Below are 23,257 nucleotides of genomic sequence, written 5' to 3' on the forward strand. Positions count from 1 at the left end.
CCCGTTTCTCTATCAAAAATCAGGATCCAGGGAAAAAATAGGGGTCTAGAAAGAGGATGAGTCTTCCGTCTGCTAATATCCCCTGCACTGCACGGGGCGGGTGTGAACTGTGGTTCAGATGGTGGCAGGCAAGACCTATGCGCACCTGTAAGGTGCTAGGTGGGTACTTCAGCCTAGAGACCTTGTCTCAAAATAAAATTTTAAAAGGGCTGGGGATGTAGCTCGATAGTAAAGCACCCCTGGGTTCAATCCCCCCAATCCCATCACTCACCACCACACCCCCACCACACACACCAAATACCACTGTGTGTCCAGATGACATTTCCTTTATCAGGTCATTTGCGGATGGATGCTTGGGTTGCTTTGAATTATTATGACTTTTGGATATACACCCAGAAGTGGGAGAGCCGGATCATGTGACACTTCTACTTTTAATTTGTCAAAAAAAAAACTCCATACACGTTTCCATTGAGATGGCACCATATACACATCCCCACCCGCCGCGGGCAATTTCTCACCTGCTCCCGACACGTATTTTCTGTTCTTTTGCTCCTGATCCTCCCAATAGGTTAAGGTCAGACCTCACGGTGGGCTTGATGTGCAGGTGCTGGAAGATTCCAAGATGATTTGCATTTCTGCATAATGACACGACGTGGTAGGCGGCCACCGTTTTGGAGAGCACGGCCTTAGCTCTCGAGCCTTCTTTGGTCCCCAGGGTGTCCCGCAGCACCCGGGCCGGCGTCTGGCATCTGGTGGGCGCCGCGTAAGGTTTGCGCATGGAAGGCGACAATGAATGCCCACGCGGGCAGTGGAGAGAGGTCTCAGGTGCCAGCAGGTGTCCTACCCCAGCGCGCTCAGGGACCTGGCTCGATGCCGAGAAGAAAGGGATCTGTCCTCCAGGCAAGAAATCCGGCTCCTGTGCCAGGGAGCGCTGCCCGCGGGCTGCCCCAGGCCGGGTCGCCAACGCCACCTACGGGGAAGCAGACAGGACGGCGGCGGCGGGAGTGGCAGGCGCAGGAGGCGCACAGGTGGGCTGGGCGGTGAGGCTGCTCTGCCTGGAGGCTCCTCTGCTGGATAAGGATTGACGAGAAAGAACAGGGCCCGTCCCCAGCGCGGGCTGGTGGCGTGGTGGCCAGACCCGGCATCCGGGAGCGAGCGAGGTAGGGAACCACCGCAAACAGCGGTCCGCGAGTGGAGGGGCGGCGGCTCCAGCCCCAGAGCGCCGCGCGCTGAGCCTCTGGGTCAAGAAACCTCCGGAGGAATGCCCTCCGTCCGCCGCCGGGTGCAGCCCACCTCGAGGCTGCGGAAAGAATAAGCACATCCGTTTGTTGGGTGTTTGGGAGCTTCCTCGACCCGCTGAGCTTTTTCATCTGCCTGGCGATATGGGTCAGAGCGCGGACGTGGGAATCACACGGTTTATTTCCTGTGCGTCTTTGAGCAAGTTACTTACCCTCTCTGAATTCCAGTTTCCACCCCTGTTTTAAAAAGAGATGGGGCAGGCATGGTGACGCTCGCCTTAGTAATCCCAGTGATTCGGAGGTCGAGGCAGGAGGATCATGAGCTCAAATCCAGCCTTAGCAATTTAACGAGGCCCTAAGGAACTTAGATCCTGTCTCTAAAAATATATTTTAAAGGACTGGGGATGTGGCTCGGTGGTTAAGCGCCCCTGGGTTCAATCCCAGGTACCAAACAGGGAGATGGGGAGGGGAAGGGAGAGGGGAAGGGGAAGGGGGGCCAGGGGGCTAAATAGGATTTCCTTCATAGGGTTTCTATGACCCTTCCATGAGGTGGGGATCCAATAAGTACCTCCTAAATGTTAAATCTTTCTATTTAATCTGGGATAATCTGGGATCGGGTCTCTTGGTCCAGTTTTACCTATGAGGACATTCAGACTCAGGTCAAGTAATTTGCTCACAGCAACTAAGTAGAAACCATGGAATTTGAACCCAGGAAGTCAAGCTCCAGAGACTGGACATTGACGTCTCCTCCAGGTTCCACCATTTCTGAGAAGGGGGAATGTGGTTACACTGCTTTTGAGACCCTCTTTCCCCCCTATTTGTGAAACAGGTGCAATAATCGTACCTGACCATGGGCTTGTGCTGAGAATTAACTAAAACCCAGAAGTAGCTCCCTACCTGTGTACCGCCCCAGGTTCAGGATTTTATTTTATTTTTTTCAAATATACCCCCACTACCTGGCACAGCATAGATGCTCAGTAAATTCTTGTTGAACGAATAAGGCGCACGTATTACTCATATCCTCACAAGCCCTGCTGGTCCCACATCACTGGAGAGACTGAGGTTCCGAGAAGCTGGATAACTCTCCCAATATTTCCTGGGTGTCCCTAGAGATGTCAGCATTTAAACAAAGGTCTGCTTGATCATGGAGTCCCGTGTGGTCGTCACTTAGAACCCACCCTCCTACCAGGGTGAATGTGGCAAGTTTGTGTTTTTTTTTGTGTGTCCTCCATGCCTTAGTTTCCTTATCTGAAAAATGGGTGCAATAATGAGATCTGCTCCGTACAGTTTTGTGGGGACTAAATTAAGACAGAATTCTAGGAGTAAACAGTAAACAGCTCAATAAACATGAGCTACAGTAACTGCTGGGAGCACCTCTCCACGACAGGCAGGCTGAGGGGTATTGGGGAGGGCAGGGAACGAGGCGACCACCAAGTTTTCCTGCCCTCTGAGTAGCCCGCAGAACCAGGCTCCTGTTTGCTCCTGGGAAAGTCCAGGGGGGCCGCCATGCTCCCTGCAGAGGGAGGTGTCACTGTATCCCCGCTCCTCCTAGGGCAGGGCGGGCTGTCTGGGCACCTGCCACTCTTTCCTTATGCAGAGAATCCATTCCTGATTGCAACCCAGGCAGCTTTGGGAGGAGGACCTCAGCGGGAGGCCAGTGGGCCGGAGGTCACAGCAGCCAGGCCTGCTGCATGCAGCTCTGGGTCTTTGGCAATTGCCTCAGGGTCTCAGCTCCCTCACATGCAGAGCAGGGACAGTAAGGGGACCTCAGAGGGCTGTTGGGGTGATCTAAGTTCAGGTCTAGGAAGCGTCTAGGGCGGTGCCTGGCACATAACAAAAGACAACCCTTCTCACTCACGTTCTTTGATGCCAGCTGCAACTTTCCAGCCCTGCCATGGGAACCCACAGTGCACCGGGAGAACCCCCCCGCCCCAGGAGGATTAAGTAAAGCACCTCTCCTCCAATGCTTTGGCATCTCTTTTTAATTTTTTTTCACACTGAGCATTGAACCCAGGGTTGCTCTACCACTGAGCTACATCCCTGGTCCTTTTTGGTGTTTTTGAGACAGGGTCTCACTAAGTTGCTTAGGGTCTCACTAAGTTGCTGAGACTGGCCTCAAACTTGTGAACCTCCTGCCTCAGCCTCCCTGTCCCTGGGGTTACAGGCATGTGCCACCATGCCCAGTCCCCCTTTTGCATCGAGAGTCTTCAGCCATGAATCTTCCACCATATTTTCAGGGGGGTTTGTGTTCTGCTAGGGAAAGTGCTGCCCTTAAATGTGTCAGGGCAGTTTCTGGGGACAGTAAAGCTGGTGTGGGATAGGAAGGGCATGGGTACTTGGCTAGGGCCGGAAGCCTAGCCTTCTAATAGAATCCTAGTCATCAACGTGCGTTCTGCTTACCGTATGCCGGGCACTGTGCTAAGGCCCAGCTTTGGTGATCTTTAGAAGACAGGCTGCAGAGCCAGACTGCCCCAGCTCCATCCGGACACTGTCATTTCCTAACGGTGACCTACAGCTGAGTTGCTTAACTTCTCTGGGCGTCAAATGACTCATCCCTACATGGGAGCGATTATAATAGTGCCTAACTCACAGGGAGCTGCAGGTGAAAGACATCCACACATATGTAGCAAGAATGGTCTGACGGACCATGTTTACATATTATAATCGTCTCCATTTTACAGCTGGGGAAACAGGCAGTCTTGGGGACACTAACAACCTGCCCGATGACACAGAGCTGTGCCTTCTTCTCTTAACTCTCCCCATTTCTTTCCATTTCCTCTGCCACACACTCTCTCTTGCCTCCTTAGTTCCAATCCCAGATCCTCCTCATCAGCCCATCTCTGGGTCCCTGCTTCCTGTGTCTGGCATCTGCTGCTTCCAGAAGTTTCTCCCTCTCCCTTCCTTCCGAAATTTGGAGGTTCTCCAGGGACCTCGGACATAGATCTTTTTTTTTTTTTCTTCTTCTTTTTACACTTCCCATTTTTTAAAATCTTGTGAGATACATAGATATGTCTAATACATACACAAGTTTTTTTGGAAGTTATTTAGAAAATACTTGCACAGGATGCAGAGAACTCGGCTCCTTCCTGGCCTGTTCCTGATCACTGTTTCGTTTCCTGTGTGTTGCTCCACATTTCTCCCTCTTCTCCTAGATGGAGTAATAGAGCTTATTTTGACTTCAATAAAAATACAATCAAACCATCCAAACTCTGTGCAACTCACAAGAGAAATTTTGCAACATTTTAACTTATTTATTTAAAGCGTGGCATTGCCACATGTTATAAAATCCCAAATGTAGCCAGGTGTGGTGGTGCACGCCTGTAATCCCAGCATCTCAGGAGGCTGAGGCAGGAGGATTGCAAGTTCAAGGCCAGCCTCAGCAATTTAGCAACTCAGCAAGACCCTGTCTTAAAATAAAAAACAAAAAGGGCTAGGGATGTGGCTCAGTGGTTAAGTGCCCCTGGGTTCAATCCCCAGCACCAAAAAAAAAAAAAAAAGATTTGGGGAAGAGAATAAATGTGTCATAAACTTAATATTCAAAAATATGGTACATTTTTTCCTGAGAAGGGGAAAAATAGAGCAAGAGAAGAAAACTCCACTAGAGCTTGTGGACATGTTACCAGCTCAGTGGGTTCTTGTGCTGTCTGAAAAAGTCACAACTACCGTGTGTGGCCAGTGTGGATGTTAATCCAGAAACTGGATTAACAGGAAGGGTGTTGAGGAGGTGAAGAAAAGACAAGCAGACACAGATAGAGAAAAAGCTGGGGCCGGGTGGGTAGCCAAACGCTGACGAGGCTTGACTGACACCAGAGCTGGCTCAGCACATTTATTTTATAGGTTTACTCATCAGGTTATTTGTGAGAAAGTTCTAGCAAAGCAGGCAGTCTGAAGGACGCAGAGAAACTTGCGAGAAACTCGCAAGACCTCAAGTCATCTTACGTGCCCAGAATTCTCTACCCTCTACCCTCTGGAGTCGGTTGTCCAAGGTTCTGACTGTATGCAGCCAACCCTGGCCGGCGTTACCATAGCAACTGTGCACCTCACCTGCACTTTTGCAAAGGCAGCTCCCAGTGCCAGAAAAGGCAGCCCTGAGGCAGTCAGAGACCATGATTCCAATCAGCGCTTTCCACACACAACTGCAGTGGGCAAAAGAATCTTCATTGGACTTCTTGCTGGAGCCCAAGGGAGACGCAGCAGCGACCCTGAGTGTCAAGTTGACTCCCTGGGCAAAGAAGGAAGCTGGCTTTTCTTTCTGCAAGAGGAATATCAGGGTGCCACAGAATCTAGAAGCTTCTGTTGGCTCTGGGCACAACTCCTGAGGTGTTTTCCCTGTGGGTCCTGGGCAAGTGGGGGATGGGGATGGTCTACCCAGAGCCCAGGGCCACCCTCTCCCTGTGCTATCAGCTTTGCCTTGCGATCAGGATGAGCAGCCGTGGCTCTGAAGTAGGACACAGAGGTGGGAAGTGGAAGAAAACACAAATCACACCAGGACAAGCAGGGAACCTGGAATCTTGCTGCTTTGCAGACTCCTCGACAGCTTTATCCTGCACGCCGGAGAGCCGTGGCCAGGGCGGCGACGAGGGGGTCCCAGCTTTAAGGATGCACTTGGTTTCTGAGGCTGGAAAGACGATTTGAATGGAAGGTGGGGAAAGGCAGACGCAGCAGCTGACAAGCTGAGATAAAGCCCAGGAGTTCATTCATTCGCTCTTTTCGGGGTGGGCTGACTGTCCCAGGTCGGGTAGAGTTGGGCCGTCCTGCTGGCATGCAACAGCCAGGGATGCACAGGACAGTCACTGAGACAGTTACCTGGCCCCAAATGTCAGCAGTGCAGACACTGTGAAATCCTGATTGACAGCCACAGAAGGATTTGATCTGTCCTTTTGCCTCGGGCTGCAATTTGGTCCAGTCCCTCAGGGATCAGCAGGACCATCCACCCAGCTGTTCCAGGGGGCACTGGCTGCCTGGAATTGACTTCTCACCCCAGGGCTGGCTGTCCCTGGGGCAAATGCAAACAACAACATCCTCCTCCTCCTTCTGTTTTTTTTTTTTTTTTTTTGTACCAGGGATTGATCTCCAGCCTTTTTTGTATTTTATTTAGAGACAGGGTCTCACTGAGTTGCTTAGTGCCTCACTAAGTTGCTGAGGCTGACTTTGAACTTGTTATCCTCCAACCTCAGCCTCCCGAGCAGCTGGGATTACAGGCGTGCACCACCAGGCCTGGCCCAACCATCTTCTTGTAGATCACCCCTCCCCCTCCTCTCATTTTAAGACAATTCCTCAAATTATGACTCTGCTCAGTTTATGAGTCTCTGCTGCCACAAGGCACAATTCCATTTCTCCTTTGGAAAAAAGTCACTATTTCGTATTTAAGGCTGGTGCTAAAACATCAAAGGGCAGGGAATATATAGGCCCCCCGTATGCATTCTGAATTCTAGAAATAAGACTTTCTTTTAAATGATTCCCACCCAGATTCAAATGCCACAGGAAAAGGAATTTGTTCTGGCCTTTACAAAAACACAGAAATCTTACTCAGAACCAAAAGGTCTGCTTCCTTCTTTCTTTCCATGTGCATGAGGAGCCCCGCTCCCGGAGACAGCCCTGCATGAGAGAGCAGCCAGCATTCTGGCAGCTTCCGGCCTGTCCCAGGTGGCCAGAGGTGAGATGAGCACTACAATAGTCAGTCTTCCCCAACGGTCGGCCCCTGTCGCCCTAAGGGACACTGCAGAGGGAGAGCACCTTGCTCTCCTTTTGCAGAGAAAGGGGTTAAAACCGAGGCCCCGAAAGATTGCACAATTGCAGCCGAGGGTGCCTGTGGGGATCGGAATTCCTGTCCCCCAGCCTGGAAGTGCGAGCTGGTGTCAGGCCACCCGTCCTGTATCTACGCCAGGGACCGGCCACTCGTGATCATATTTGCGGAGTCAAATCTCCAGACCAAATGTTGCTGCGGGGGATGTTTCTTGAAAACGGCCAGCGCCCAGGGCGCTGTGATGGTTTAGAGGTGAGGTGGACCCCAAAAGCGCCTGCGAGAGACCATGCAAGGAAGTTTAGAGGTGCACGTTGGGGTAAGGATAGCCCTCCCGCAACCAGACCAGAAAGCGGCTGATCGGGATTAACTGGGTGGGAACCGCCGCAGGGGCGTGGCTGGAGGGGCTGGGTCGCCGGGGGCGGGTCTTCAAAGGTTATATTGTGTCCCTGGCGAGAGGAACTTGCTCTGCTTCCCGGTGCCATGTCCCCAGCGGCTTCCCTCTGCCACACACTTCCTGATGTTCTGCCTCAGTCCAGGCCCTGGGGCATGGAGCCTGCCTTCCATGGGCTGAGACGTCTGAAGCCCTGAGCTTCCAAATAAACCTTTCCTCGTGTAGTTAATTGTCAGGTCTTTTTGGTCTCGGCAGCCAAAGCTGACTAGGACGAGTGCCTAGGGGTGTCCAGGGGAGCCACGTTCCAGAAGGATGCCGTGTGCAGGAGTGAATCCAGGCAGCTGCTTCTCCCCTCGCCTCGCTCTGGGTGGGCGGCCTAGGCACTTCCTTATGATGTCCGAGAAGTGAAGTCGCCTCTGCAAAGGACTTTGCTCTCTTTATTGCACCGATGCCAGGAGAACATTGACGAGAGGGAGGAGCCAGAGTTCAGGAAGAAAGACGAGTGTGGAGCAGAGGCGCGCTTCTCCCGCGCACACCGCAGGCCGGGGCGCAGCGCCACGATGCGGGGGTGGGAGACGCGCCTGAGTCTGAACAGGTGAGACCGGGTTTAGTGGGCTGGCAGGGGAGAGGTGACAGCCAGGTGGCATAAAACTGCCACCGTGGGGTAAACCACCCACAACCCGGGCTCCGGAACCTGTTGGCAAGGACAGCTGTGTGCACAGCTGCTGGAAAAGAGCTTCCTGGGCTGGCGGGGCTGGGGGAAGCTCTGGGTGTGGACCACAGAGCGGGAGTGGGGTCCCAGCTGGGAAGCCTGCAGGACTCAGGGCGGCTGACCGGGAGAGGCAAGGACATCACAGGAGGGGGGGGGGGGGGGTGTGCTTGGGAATGTGTCGAGGGAAGGGAGGACAGAAGCTGGGCGGTCCTGCTGCTTGTCCCCGGGACAGGTGCAGAACGAACCTACCGTAAATATGTTAGTGGGTGACAGGAGGCGAGAGACCGTGCTGGTTAGGGAACAAGCTCTCAGGCTGCCTGGCCTTGGTTTCCTTGTCTGTAGGATGGGTAGATGTTGAAAGTTCCCACTGCACAGGCGGATATCAGAGCTAATAAGAATATATAGTGCTCCATAAAAGCTTAGGAAGTGTTAACCTCGACCTCCTTCTTCACCACCTCGCCCTTCTCATTCTTCCGTTCTTCCTCTGATAACAATGATGTCATCAGTAATGAGATCCAAGTGCAGGGTCTGCAGGCAGAGTCATAGGTTTGAATCCCATTGTTTCTGTTTAGCTGTGTGACCTTGAGAAAATTACTTAGGCTCTCTGGGCCTCAATGTAATCACCATAGAATCAGCCAGACCTCTCCATAAGTTTGAAGATTCAATTGCTAATGCCCTTGAAGAGCATTGCATGGTGCTGGACACACAGGCAAGCATTTCATAAAGGTGCTGTTCTTATGCTTATTATTATTGGTATCATCGTTGTTTGGCTAGTTTCCTGCTGTGCTGGAGAGCGAAGAGGAGCTGAGTGGAGACGGGTCCCAAGTGGGGCTTGTTAGGAGGAGTCAGGTTGAAGACCTGAGTATCATCACAGTGTAATGACCCACCTGATGGATCCTTTTTGCCAAGGTTTCCCAGAATGAGGTGATGAGAGATAATGAGATTATCACTCCGGTTCTTTCCAGTCACCTAAGGTTCAACGTCCCCAGAGATAAACCCGAGCTGCCCTGCCGGGTACTAAACTTCAGGCAAGGTCACTTTTGCGAAGGGATTCCTGGAGAGAGATACAGCCCCAGGGCAGGAAATGCTGCTTACACACTTTTACAAACACCAGACAAGCAAGTTCCCTTCCCCACCGCCTTTGCATCTTGAGTATCATTTTTTTAAAAAACTCCAGTTTCTATAATGCACAAGAAGAGTTTTGTGCAGGACCCTGGGTTCATCCCCTAGCACGGCCAAAAAAAAGAAAAAGAAAAAAAAAAAAAAAAAAAGAAATGATAGAAAGAAAATTAAAGAAAGAAAAACCATTATATGTTTCTGGTTTTATGGGTTGAATATTAGGAAAAAAATAGTTTTGTCCTATGCTTCCTCCCACTGAAGCTGTGGCTGGAGTCACCCCAAAAGCTATTGCTGGGGTTCCCAACAAGAAAAGGCCCCAATCATCCAGGGATGGGGCCAGTTGGGATTCCCAAGAAAGAAGCCCTCAATATCAGGGGATCATCAGGGGCTTCTCCTGTGACAGACGCAAAGGGAAATTCTAGCTGGGTGTGTCTGCAGTGAGGGCCCAGGACGGAGACCACAGGAGGGTTTAAGGAATTTTAGCTCAGCTCCAGGGCCAGTTCCTTCTAGCAGTTTGGGCAAAACCCTAAACACCTTTATCAGTGTCTGGCTCAGACCTACTGGTGGGCCACAGACAGACAAGCACTCTGACCTTCAGTCAGGACGCAGAACGGAAGTGAGCGTATCTGGAGACCCTAAGCGCCTACCACGCTCTGAACACAGAAGAGTCTACGCTCAGATCTGTAGGAGGTCTCCACACTGACCAGTTCTCTCGCCTCATTGGGATGCTTCACAATTTAATTAATTCTGGTCTTATCTTCCTGGAGTTAGCACCAGAACCCACAGGTTGAGGGTTCAGTCCCATAAGACTGTCCCCCTCTGAAAGGCTGATCACAAGTAAGTCCAGACCTCCTGTTGAAGGACAAAATTACAGCGGGGCCGGGAGGCACACGCCTGTTACCCCAGGAACTCAGGAGGCTGAGGTAGGAGGATCACAAGTTTGAGGCTGACCTCAGTAACTTAGAGAGACCCTGTCTCAAAATAAAAAATTTAAAGTGTTGCGTATGTGGCTCAGTTAACATACCTGGGTTCAATCCCCAGTACAGGGAGAAAAAAAAAAAAGATGAAGTTACAACAAATTTAGTCTAGAGGTCTTACTTGACTGGGTCTGTGATTCCAGAATCAGGCAACACCCTGTTTTGTAAAACAGAATGGCTGTTCTGATAAGTGGAGCAGCGGAGGTTGGTTTCACCTGCAGAAAGGAGCTGAGGAAAGCAGAAACAGCAGTGGACAGGTCATTCCAAAGTCCCTTTCCTTTGGATGAAAACTGGCTCTGGGGATTCGGCTGCTCGCCTCTCTCTCCTGACTTCTCGGAAGGGCAGCCTAGCAACTTAAGTTTCGACCTGATGATGGGGAACACCAGCATGAGCAACTCAATTTTGGTTTGGCCTCTTGGACCTGGGGCAGAGGCTCAGCCCGACCCAGCGACCTGCAGCGGATTTTGTTTAACACCCTGCACTTGCAACCGACATCTGTGAAGCCAGGTTCACATTACGCCTCCTTCAAGTTGGGTCATCTGCTCGGATGCATGACGCTGCTCAGGGAAAGGCCCGCTCCTGCTTACGGGTTTATTCTAAAGGCTTGATAAGGAACACAGATAAACAGCCAGATGAAAAGGGACAGTGGGCAAGGTCCAGAGAGTGCCACGCACGGACTTCTGTCCCCATGGAGCTGGGGGCACCATCCAGTCAACCTGTGAATGTGTCCAGCAAGATCCCCTGCCCACCCTGCAGACTGGGGTGGGTGCTGGGAGTTCCAGCTCCTAACCAAGACTTGGTCTTTTTGGTGACCAGTCCCTGCCTGATACCCAAGAGTCACCTCGTTAGAGCAAAAGAGGCCTCTGTCACCTAGGAAATCCGAAAGCTTCAGGATTAGGAGCTCTGTCAGGAATCGAGATCAAAAAACAAATAATAATATTATTATTATTATTATTATTATTATTATTATTATTTTACAATACTGGGTCCACCCCATGCCAGGAAAGTTCACTACCACTGAGCTACCCAATATCACAAATGAGCAAATATTACAATGAAAGATTCTCCTAGGAACTGGGGTTATGACTCAGTGGCAGAGCACTTGCCTAGCATGTGTGAGGCACTGGGTTCAATTCTCAGCACCACATATAAATAAATGAATAAAATAATAAAGATCTATCAACATCTAAAAAATATTTTAAAAAAAAGAAAGAAAGAAAGATTCCCCTACTGCCCATTATTGCTCAGGAAAATACAGGGTTTCTGTGCCAGAAACCTGGGATTTATATTTCTTATAAGTTGAGATATCAGCCAGGCCTAGTGGCGCATGCCCGTGATCCCAACGGCTCAGGGCGCTGAGGCAGGAGGATCGTGAGTTCAAAGCCAATCTCCTCAACTTGTTTTAAACCTTGTTTTAAAAATAAAAAGGGCTGGGGATGTGACTCAGTGGTGAAGTGCCCCTGGATTCAATCCCCAGTTTACCCCCCAAAATAAATTAATAAACCACAGTATCACCTGGGTGGACTGTAAAGATTGAGACTAACACTCTTGACTACAGGGTTATGTGCCTTTCAGGGAAGTGAGGCCCCCACACAGAAAACAGCATGGAAGTCTACGTGGTTTTATCTGAGTCACTGAAGGCAGCCGATTAAGGTCCAGGTGAACTGCATTATCGTTCCTGAGTGCCCTGACCTGCCCACCGTTAGCCCAGAGTGTGGTCCACATCTGAATCCCGCTTTTAGGAAATGGCTTATCTTTTAAAAAAATTATTTATTCCTATTGGTTACACATGACAGTAGATTGTATTTTGACATATTATACATATATGGATATAAGTTCCCATTCTTCTGCAGGAGATGGCTTATTTTGGAGTTTCCATTTGTCTTCGAGTTTCGGTGGCTGACAAATCGTACCCAGCCTTCTCCACACCTCAGATGCCAGGTTCTCTCTCATCCTGTGTTGAGTGGCGTCTTCGGGACCACTCCTTCTAGGCCTGGAGTGCAGCCATTATCCTCAAGTTTCCTTCCAGTGTCTCTGAGACGGCCTCCCTTTTGCTTTCAACTTTCTCATACTTTAGGTTTCTGCAGATGTCTCTGTTTGCTCTCAAACTTGCTGTGCAGAATTGTAGGTAGATCCTCCTGTTCCCCAGCGCTTTGAAAGCACCAGCCCATTGCTAACCACATCCATCAGCGCTGAGGCGATGTCCAAGGCCAGTCTGATAGATCCCTTTGAAGATAAAGCAGTTTCAGTTCTGAACATTCTCAAGCTCTCCTCTTCAGCTGTGACCATCTAAGGTCTATGAGGCTGTGTGGGATTGTGGGTGTGTCTCCTGACGTTTCTCTGCTTTGCTGGTCCATTTAGCAGAAGGATCATGTCCTGGTGCAGGTCAGGCTATTTCATCTTTTGATTATTGCAACCCTGGCATTTGGTTGATTGTGGAACTTCTGTTTCATGGTTGTTGGACTTCCTGGAGCAGTTATTATTTCCCTGGATTGAACTCAAGGCCTTACACATGCTTGGCAAGTGCTCTACCACTGAGCAAAACCTCAACCCTTTTTATTTTATTTTATTTTTTATTTATTTTTTGGGTGCTGGGGATCGAACCCAGGGCCTTGTGCTTACAAGGCAAGCACTCTACCGCCTGAGCTATCTCCCCAGCCCCTTTTATTTTATTTTTGAGATAAGGTCTCACTAAGTTGCTGAGGCTGGCCTTAAACTTGCAATCCTCCTGCCCCAGCCTCCCCATCACTGGGATTACAGGTGCACATTGGCTCCCTTGGTCCATTTCTTCTGTGCCTCTGGTTTATTCCTTTTGCACCCTCGATGATCTTTATTTGGCCATTTTCTGTGAATGCAGAACAGATTGACGAGAACAGCCGCTGTGGGTTGCCCCTGAGGGGTTGGGTTTGTTTCCCAGCAGATCGAATCCCTGAATGGCAGGGCTCACTGAGATGTCTGGGGATACAGGTAGGCAAGCTTCCTGAAATCTGGGTTTAATCTTGGGGACCAACTTCCTCCTCCTTCAAGGGTTGGTTTTTCCAGAAAGTTCATGTCATTTGTTTAGAGAAAAAACACTTCACATCTGCAAAGTTGGAGGGACACCCTCCCTTCTGACATCCATTATAAGTTCCATTACAAGGCCCTCCTGGGGTTCAACAATACTTTGTAAGGACTTGCAGAACCCACTCACTGGAAGCTGTTCCACTCATGGTTATGGTTAATTATGGCTAGAAGATGTATGCTCAAGCCAGGTACAGTGGAGCAGGCCTGTGATCCCAGGCTCGGGAGGCTGAGGCAGGAGGATCTCGAGTTCAAAGCCAGCCTCTGCAAAAGTGAGGTGCTAAGCAACTCAGTGAGACCCTGTCTCTAAATAAAATACAAAATAGGGATGAGGATGTGGCTCAGTGGTCGAGTACCCCTGAGTCCAAGCCCTGATACCCCCCACCCAAAAAAAAAAAAAAAAAAAAAAAATCTATACTCAAATCAGCCAAAGGAAGAAATGCATAGAGTGGAGTCCAGGAAGGTACCAAAGATGGAACCTCCAATTGTTCCCTCCCCATGGAGCCATGGAGAACATCACCCTCCCAGCTGGAGAGTGATGGGCCAACCCATGATTTATGGTCAACCAGAGTCGCTGCACCTGTCAGTGTCCAAAATCTTTACTGAAACTCAGCCACATGGGCATGGCTGACCTCCAGCCCCAGCCCCTCTGGAGGTCAGCTGATACGATATGACCAAGAACTCCACCTTGATTATTTCGTTCCTATCTCCCTGGCCTAAGATCCTGGCGAAACAGACACTTAGTGAGCAGGATATTTCAAGGGCTTGGATATGCAGTCCTAGGAGCCAAGGCCAAAGGCCTGTCCCTGGCTAAGTCTAAACCCTTCACTGTTCATATCCATCCTAACATCGAGGGCCCCGGTGGGCGGCATGATGAAAGCTGTCCTCATCTTCTCTAGCCGCGAGTTCATTAAGCACTCAGTCGCTGCTTCTTGGTCCACTCTGGTTCCTCCTGCCTGCTTGCTCTGCCGTGGGGCCCTGAGCTGGCGGGGACTCTCCTACTCTGGCCCACCCTTCCCCGGGGCCTGTTCTGATCTAGTCTCCCCTCCCTGGTGTATCCACCAACACACCCACTTACTTTCTGTCTTCTCACCGTGTCATCTCCAGTCCCACCCTGGGGTCCTCTTGCCTGTACTTTACATTATTATGGATTTATTCCCCGGAACTTCACCAGGAGGTGGATAGAAAGAACAGTCTGTGGGTTTAGTCTACCATCTTGAATCAGAATGCAGAGTTTCTCTATGATGTTTGCATGACAAAATCACCTAATGACAGATTCTCAGAATCTGTCCCCTTCTTTAAGCAAGGCAGCAGGGTTAATATTTATCATTTTGTTCCTTCACCCTGAATCACTTCAAGAAATCTGTCATGTGACCAATCAAGGGCAAATCAAATTTTCCATGTGATCCAATGAAGGCCCCTAGAATTTGGACTTCCATAGACCCAGGTTCTGGGCTCTGGCTTTGGACAAGCCACTTTACTTTGGATGAGCCATTTTATATTTTTGGAATGATGAGACACAGAAGTACCGATTTTGGAATCTGCTGGGGTATATATTGGAGTTCTACCCTTTGCTGGCCTCTCTGTGCCTCAGTAACCATCTTAGTAAAATAAGTATAGTAAGAGTTTATTCCTAAGCCTACTGTAGGGTTTTAATGGGTTAATACCTATCTGGTTCTTAAACAGTGGCCAGCACATATGTATTTGTGGCTTTGTGACCATTGGTTTCTGTTTCTCTGCAAATCTGGACGGAGAGTGCTTGAGTCATGTTATGTAATGTTGAAATAGGTTTTACAGGGACTCTTATATCACCTGAATATGAATGAATCTGACAAAGAGCTAAGCTTCTACTCTCCGAGGCTGATGTCTTGTTTTTCTCTAAAAGAGGGAGGTTTAACACAGATCCAGACTTGCCAAGTATGAGGGAAGCTCAGTCTGCTTTATCCCCCTCTCCTGGAGGGAGAAGGATCACGAGTTCAAAGCCAGTCTCTAACTGTCTTTAACTGTCGGTTTTACGTCCCAAGGGGTCCAAATGTATGGCTAGGAACATTCTCGACTCAAAGAAGGAAATACTCTCTGAAAAGCCCAATGGATCTCATACTAACAAATATCGAGTTACCAGGAAATATTTAAGTGAATGATTGAAGGTATTGTGCCTGATGCTGTTTAGAGACTATTCAGGTTACCTTTATTTCCTGGTTCTAATAATTACACACTGAAGATAAAGAAGTTCCAAAGCATTTATTTATAATGGCATTGAGGCTGAAGGCCAAAATCATTGTTAAGGTAACAAGCCCAGGAGAAACCATGAAACACACGCCAGGGAAATAAACGTCTCCCTGAAAGGGACATGTGTCTGAGTGGTGGACAGCCCAGTGCCTGGAATGGCCACTCTGGAAGTATGGTGGTCGTCACCCTTTGTGTTGGACTTGTCTTTCCAAGGCCAGGTGGCTACAAGAGGATTCGGGGTTCCAGAGGTACAATCATGAAAGTTCAGTTGAAATGAGGTGTTTGGAAATGAATCATTTCTTCTTTTAAAATTCTTTTTCCTTTGGGAAGCAGAGCAGGAGGATTGCAAGTTCAAAGCCAGCCTCATCAACTTAGGGAGACCTTGTCTCAAGATATAATATAAACAAAGGCTGAGGACTAGGCACTAGGCTGTGCCTAGCTTGCTTGCTTGCTTATGCATTTATTCATTTATTTTTGTGGTGCTTGGGATGAAACCCAGGGCCTTGCACGTGCTAGGCAAGTGATCTACCACTGAGCCACATCCTTAATTATTACCCCAGCCCTTATTAATTTTAAATTAATTTTTTTTAAATTTATTTTTATGGTAAACAAATGGGATACATCTTGTTTCTCTGTCCATGAAGTAGAGGCATACCATTTGTGTAATCATACATTTAAATAGTGTAAGAGTTTTTGATTCATTGTTATTTTTTTTAATTCGATTTTTTCGAGGTGCTGGGGACTGAACCCAGGATGAAGCAAGTCATCAATGACTGAGCCACACCCCAGCCTTCCAAAATGAACTTCAGATCCATTAAATTTAGCAGAATTTATTTGAGCAAAGAAAGGATGTATGAATCAGGCAGAGCCCTAAACTAGTAAAGTTCCTAAAGCTTTAGCCAGCAGTGGGCAGGCAGTGTCTATTGAGAGAAAGGGAAAGAATATGCAGAAATGCACTGATTGGTTACAGCTTGGGCTTTGCCATATATGGACATGTCTGAGCAGTTTGCAGCCTGTGATTGGCTGACTGCTCCGCTGCTCTGATTGGCCAACTGCTCCGCTGCTCTGATTGGCCGAAACTTGGTTACTTGTTACAACCGTGTACTCTCAAGTTAGTTTGCAGTTGGTTACATAGTAACAAAAGTTTGTTACTTTACAGTTTCCTCTGTATGGAGGCAGCATGAGGTCAAATTTGATTTCATTTAAAATTTCCATATTTATAAACATACATTCGGGGAAAACAAAACTATGTTACTAAATTATAAGTAAATCATGCTGAGTGGAAGAAGCCAGTCTCAAAGGGCTGTGTACTGTGCGGCTCCATTTATAGGACACTTTGGAAAAGGGAAAATTATAGGGACAGAGGATAGATCACTGGAGATCTGAGGATGGGAGGAGGTTGCTGCAGAGAGGGGTGGGGCCCAGGGAGTTTGGGGTGGTGACGGAACTGTTCTCTAAGTTGATTGTAGTGCTGGTTCCCAGTAGCAACACTTGTGTCAAAACATAGAACCTGTGTGTTAGTCTTCTATTACCACAGCAGATACCTGAGTTATTCAACTTATGTAAAGAAAAGGTTTCCGGCTCACGGTTTCGGAGGTTGCAGTCCATGATAGTGGGTCCCTTTGCTTCTGGGCCGTGGTGCGGCAGCGCATTATGGCAGGGAGGCCTAAGGGAGGGAGGGGAAGGGTCTGGGGCCACACCCTTGCCTCTAAGAGCATGCCCCCAGTGCCCGGACCTCACACCCGTCCTACCTGTACCTGGGAACGCTTCCCACACCTGCCCATCGCACCACCGGCTGGGGACCCAGCCTTGAACCCAAGGGTCTCTGGGAGACATTCCAAATCCAGATTAGAGCAACTCTAAAACAGACCCTGCGTTGATTTCAAAATAAAATACGCATGGTCCCTGACTTACGATGGTTTCATTTACATTTTTTTTTACTTTATAAGGGCGAAAAAGCAACATACATTCAATAAAAACTATACTTCGAGTTTTGAATTTTGAAGCTTGAATTTTGAAATGTTCCCAGGCTAGCAACAGGACCCCACCGTGTGGCCTGTGCAGAGCCAGGGGGCTTGGGAGGTTAGGTGCATTGCAAGCATTTGTTTTGTTGTTCTTTTTCTTTTTCTTTTTGGTATCGGGGATTGAAAGGGGTGCTTAACCACTGATCCACATCCCAGCCCTATTTTGTCTTTTATTTAGAGACAGGGTCTTACCGAGTTGCTTATCGCCTCACTAAATTGCTGAGGCTGGCTTTGAACTAACGATCCTCCTGCCTCAGCCTCCTGAGTGGCTGGGATTGCAGGTGTGAATACATTTTTGACTTATGATATTTTCAACTTACATCGCTTCTGTTGGGATGTGACCCCGTGGCAAGTCGAGGAACACCTGTAATTATGACCCAGGTGTAGGTTGTGACCTTCAAGCAAGGAGTTTTGTTCTATCTCTTTTGAAAAAGAGACCATGGCCTAGTAGAGCTATTGATCTGTCAGCACCAACTGAGATTTTGTCAGTTGTTAATTAGAAAAATTCAGTGGTAATCGCAAAGGAAGGAACTACTGCTGGGAAAGGTCTTGTCACTTTCCACAGTGAAAATACATCCCTTTAAGAATTCCTAGCCAGGTATAGTGGTGCACATCTGTAATCCCAGTGACTTGGGAGGCTGAGGTAGGAGAATCACAAGTTTGAGGCCAGCCTCAGCAACTTAACCAGACCCTGTTTCAAAATTTAATAAATGAAAAGGTCTAGGATGTAGCTCAGTGGGAGAACACCCATGGGTTCAGTCCCTAGAACCACACACACACACACACACACACACACACACACACACACACACACAAACAATTCCTGAAATAGTTCCAAACCCTTAATTTAGAAATTCAATGTGTTTGAAACAGAAGGAAATCTCCTTCCTATTACAAATGCAGACCCAGGCAATGAAGGTCGTGAATGAGAACTTGATGCAATAGTACTCACACATTTATTCATTAAACAAATATTAATTGAGTGTGAGGTATGGTGCTAGATGCTGAAGGTACTATGAGCCACCAGAATAACTCCTGCTCTCAGAGAGCTGGAGGAGATCAGACACTGAACCCCCAATGCACAAAACTAGCAGATAATTACAACAGGAAATGTTCTAAAGCCCAAAAGACAGGATGCTAGAGAGACTTTCTAGGGGAACTATTTGGATATGGATCAGTAAAGAACGCCTCTCTGAGAATGCAAGATTTAAGCCGAGATCTTAAGAATGAAGAACTAGCTACACAGAGTAAAGGGACAAGCATCCTAGACACAGGGATCAGCATGTGCAAAGACCATGACCCAGGAAAACAGGTCAGTGGGTTGGACACGGCGGGTGGCAAACTATAGCCTAAAGTTTGAAAGTAGCCCAGGTACTAAAAACAATCTTTATATGTTTAAATTGTTAGAAAAAAATAGGGCTGGGGATGTAGCTCAGTTGGTAGAGGTCCTGGGTTCAATCTCCAGCACTGAAAAAAAAAATTGTTAGAAAAAAATAAAAATGATATTTAAGATACATGAAAGTTATGACATTTAAATTTTAGTGTCCAGACACTGGAATACAGACACACCTATTCAATTAAGTGTTGACCAGGGCTGTTTTTATGGTCCAATCACAGCATTGAATAGCTGTGAGAGAGATGCACAAAGCTACTGCCCCAAAGCTTAAAATAGTTACTCTCAGATTCTTTCCAGAAAAAGTGTGTTGTCCTCTGATTGACAGGGAAAGATGGGTGAGGGCTGGCTCAGGGAGTATCTTCTTTTAATTTAGTGAGGTGTTTAGATGTCACGCTAAATTCAATGAAGAGCCACTGAAGAGTTAGAAGCAGGGTTGCATTGGAGGAGGAGGAGGATTATCGAGGCTTTTTTTTTTTTAATGTTTTACTGACTGCCTAGTTTTCTGGAGCCCTGAGAAAGTACCTTGCTCTAGACCAGTAAGGGAACCCTCTTGGAACCCTCTTAGCTCTTTTATTTTGCGGTATTGGGGATTAAACTCAGGGCCTCTTGCATCCTAGGCAAATATTCTACCACTGAGTTATTCATTTTGAGACAAGATTTCACTACATTGCTGAGGACGGCCTGGAGTGATCCTCCTGCCTCAGCCTCCCTAGTCATTGGGATCACCGGCGAGCACCACCACACTCTGATCTGATCTCTTGAAGCACCCCATTTATCTGCTCTTTGCCAGGTGGACGTGGACCTGGAAATGTGCCAGGGACGTGGGTTTCTATAATTTGCCTTTGTTACTGTGATGAACGTCTATTCAACCCTTCAATGACAAGTTATCATGCATGCTTTGCGGTTTTAAGTGGATAACACAATTCAGCAACTGAATAGTCTGTGATTGTAGCTGATTTTGATTTATTTTAAAGCTTCCAAGGTTTATTTGGAGCTTGGAGAGCAAAGCTTTCACACTGTCAGCGTATTCCAGCTCCCTGCCCCACTTCCCCAGACACGTGCTTTGGTCTTTTACTCTTTTTGAAAAACTGGTTTTTGATTTTTAAAAGGACAGTGATTCAGGAAAATTCTTGCGTTCTTTCGCTCAGCTTTGTCCAGCTTTGCCTCCCTTTCTGTTAAGAAGTTGTCCTTGTTTTCATAGTGGTCCTCTTCCTCCTCCTTCCCTCCCCCTCCTCCTCTTACCCCTCCCCCTCCTCCTCTTACCCCTCCCCCTCCTCCTCTTACCCCTCCCCCTCCTCCTCTTACCCCTCCCCCAGGCTGGTCTTGTTTTGTTTTTATTTTCTAAGGTGAAAAAGAAAAATCTCTGTCCTTGTTTCCTCTTGAACAATATTTATTCATTTCAAAAATAGAGAAATACGTTTTTTAAAATGTCAAGTGGGAAGTGCTCAAGGGGAGTAGTTAAGAACACACTGGGCTGATATTCAAACCCCTGTACCCATTCACCATCTGTGAGAACTCAGAGGAAACCTTCAGGCGCCCTCTGAGCCTCAACACCCTCTTCGGCCAAAGGAAAACCTGAAGCATCCCTGTGGGGACCAGGCCAGGACCAAGGAGCGCGCATGCGCATGGCTGCTCTCTGCCCCTCCACCCGGCCCCCGCAGCGAAAGCACAGGCCTGGAAGTGCCCCTGTTCTTACTTTGCCTATTTCACTTCCTAGTTTAGGCTTCCCTTTCTTCCTAAATGCCCGTTTCTTTCTCTTAATGAAAAGCTCTCCCCCTTCCGCTCTGTTTGGCTGGTGTATGCATTTTTCTTTACATGCTTGGCCTGGGGAGATGGAACAGTCCTTTTAGGTTATCCGGTGCAGATGTCGGCTATTCACAGACTCCGAGGTGGGGCAGATAGAATCATTTTTGTTCCAGGAGACCTTTGGCCACGCCCCCGTGAACTTTTTTGTTGTTACCAGCTGGACAGGTGCTTCTGGGCATCTGGTGGGTGAGGCCCACCCGCTGCCTCCCCGCCAAAGCCTGATTTGGCCCAGGAGGTCAGTGGCTGAGAGGAAGCCTGCTCTAACCAAGGCTAAGCTCGCAATTCTAGTTTTTCTGTTAGCTTCTCGTAAACTGCATATGGTAATTAGGGAATAACCCAGGGAGAAGGAAGAATGGTCAAGTGCAGGGAAGTTTCCTGGTTGTCCTTCCCAGATGACACTCTGAACATGAACAGGCCACCCACTTACAGTTGCTGTTCCCCTGTGTGGGGGGACCCTCGGTTGTCTCCAGTGAAATCGCAAACCCACTCCCCCTCTCTTCCTTGGAGACATTTCCACAGGTCATTGTAAAGAGACTCAGGAGGAAAGCAGAACGGTCCCTGTTTATGGAAGCGGAAAATTGGAAACAGCCGAAATGTCCCTGAGTAGGAGACGGAATAAGTACAATGGAGTATGGTCCCCTAGTGGAGCAGGACACGGCCATTCAAGTGAACCAGCTTCTGGAGGGATGTGTGAAGCACCAGCTTTAATGACTAGAGCTAGCAGCATGAATAGATCCCAAGACTAATTGTACATTTCAAAAAAGTAAGTTGCAGAAAACATAAAGTGTGTTATTTTATATGCCTAAAACATGGGACTGTCCAAAGCCCAGGTGCATTAGGACAGTAGGGCAGGCTGCTGAGAGACTAAAGAAGATAGCCAGAGAAGGCTTGTGAGACATAAGATTTACTGAAGACTGCTTACAGGGAGCATCCGGTGGCCACAGGCTGGACATCCAGGTGGCACCTCCATCCCCCCTGGTGCTTCACCACCCAGTGCCCCAGGGCTTCACAGGCCTGCTTCAGAAAGCCCGGCAGCTACAGGTTGGACAGACGGCGCCCCCGTCCCTCATGGCAGCCAGCTGGCTGAGTACGTGTCCTCTCGACAGGGGTCTGTTCCACACGGTTACAGAGGGAAGGGGTTTCATGGCTCAAGTTACAGAAATACTGACATCATCCTTTTGCTTTGAGCCCACATTTCTCACTCACAAATGCAGCTGGCTGAGTTGTACAGAATGAGACCCTCGTTTGTGGCAGAGTCCCCTCTCCAATTTTTAGGATGTGTGACTTTACCTGCGATCAGCATCTTGAAATATTCAGATGAGACCAGCATCAGAGATTATAAATGTCCATAAGTGATTGTAGTGCAGCGCCCGTCAAAAGCCAGACTGAGCCGGGTGCCATGATCCCAGTGACTCCGAGGCTGAGGCAGCAGGATTGCAAGTTCAAAGTCAGCCTCAGCAACTTAGTGGGACCTGTTGCAAAATAAAAAATAAAAATAAAAAAGACTGGGGAGGTAGTTCAGTGGTAGAGCACCCCTGGGTTCAATTCCCAGTACCCCCCCCCCCAAAAAAAAAAGCTAGCCTGATACAGCAGGGCGATTATAACTAACCAAAAAGTACTTCTTTCTTTCATTCTCTTTCCTTATTTATTTATTTATGGTACCAAGCAAACACTGAGACACATCCCCAGTCCTTTTTTATTTTTTATTTTGAGACAGGGTCTCACTAAGTTGCTGAGGCTGACTTTGAACTTGCAATCCTCCTGCCTCAGCCTCCTGAGCTTCTGGGATGACAGGCATGTGCCACCATGCCAAGCTCTCTCTCTCTTTAAATGGCCATAAAATGTGGTATGTGAACCCCGTGGTAGTCCATTGTGATTTCCGTCATTGCTTTTAATGTTCTTATCTGGCAAAATAAAATACTTATTTTAGACCTTAGAGTCTTTCCTTCTCCCCTCAATCCCACATCACGGAATCATCGCGAGTAGGGAGAGCACCGACTTCCTCAAGGTTGAAAAGTTCCCCTTGTTGTGTGTTGTCATGGTCAAGTTCACCCCCTTAGCAAACACAACATATGGATGAAATCAGAAGCTGTGGCTTTGCTTTTCCCTCCTGTGGGGAGACTTCCTCCTGCATTTGGTGCTGAGTAGTTTGCTGATTCACAAGGTCCTCACTTCTCTGTTCCGTGTACCAGGTAATAAATGACCCCAATTAGCAAAGTTAACCTTTGGTCATTTCTCAGTCTGCGTGACCACAGCCTGGGGCAGGAGATGGGAGGAAGAGTTTGAAGATAAAATGTCCCATCTTTGTCCCATCTCCTACCTCAGCCTAGGCTAGAACACTGTGGTCATGCAGAGCATGAAATGACCAAAGGTTGATTTTGCTGGTTGGGACCCTTAATACCTGGTCTGCCTCCCTCTCAAGCATTCTTTTTGAGCCCTGCATGATCTTCTACCATTCGATTTTACTGGAACTAACATCTCCCGGTGGGTTAGGCTTGTTTCCAGTTTGTCTGTCTCACATGCAAAGCTGGCCTGGCGACCTTAGTGATTCCAATTCCT

General features: G+C 48.3%; 1 protein-coding gene across 3 annotated transcripts in view; it reads left to right on the forward strand.

The window, feature by feature from the left end:
- Window positions 1-315: 315 nt before the first annotated feature.
- Window positions 316-23,257, forward strand: part of TMC5 (transmembrane channel like 5) — a 73,458-nt gene continuing 50,516 nt past the window's right edge. Inside the window, exon 1 of one of the 3 annotated variants that reach the window (XM_079120401.1) lies at window positions 316-1,160. The gene's annotated coding sequence lies outside the window, so the exon portion shown is untranslated. Of the gene's footprint in view, window positions 1,161-7,320; window positions 7,971-21,698; window positions 21,786-23,257 lie in introns of those variants that run through there. The other 2 variants (XM_079120402.1, XM_079120403.1) reach the window with 2 other exon arrangements.

This window comes from Sciurus vulgaris (genome assembly GCF_902686455.1).
Source record: "Sciurus vulgaris genome assembly, chromosome: 18".
Taxonomy (NCBI): Eukaryota; Metazoa; Chordata; class Mammalia; order Rodentia; family Sciuridae; genus Sciurus; species Sciurus vulgaris.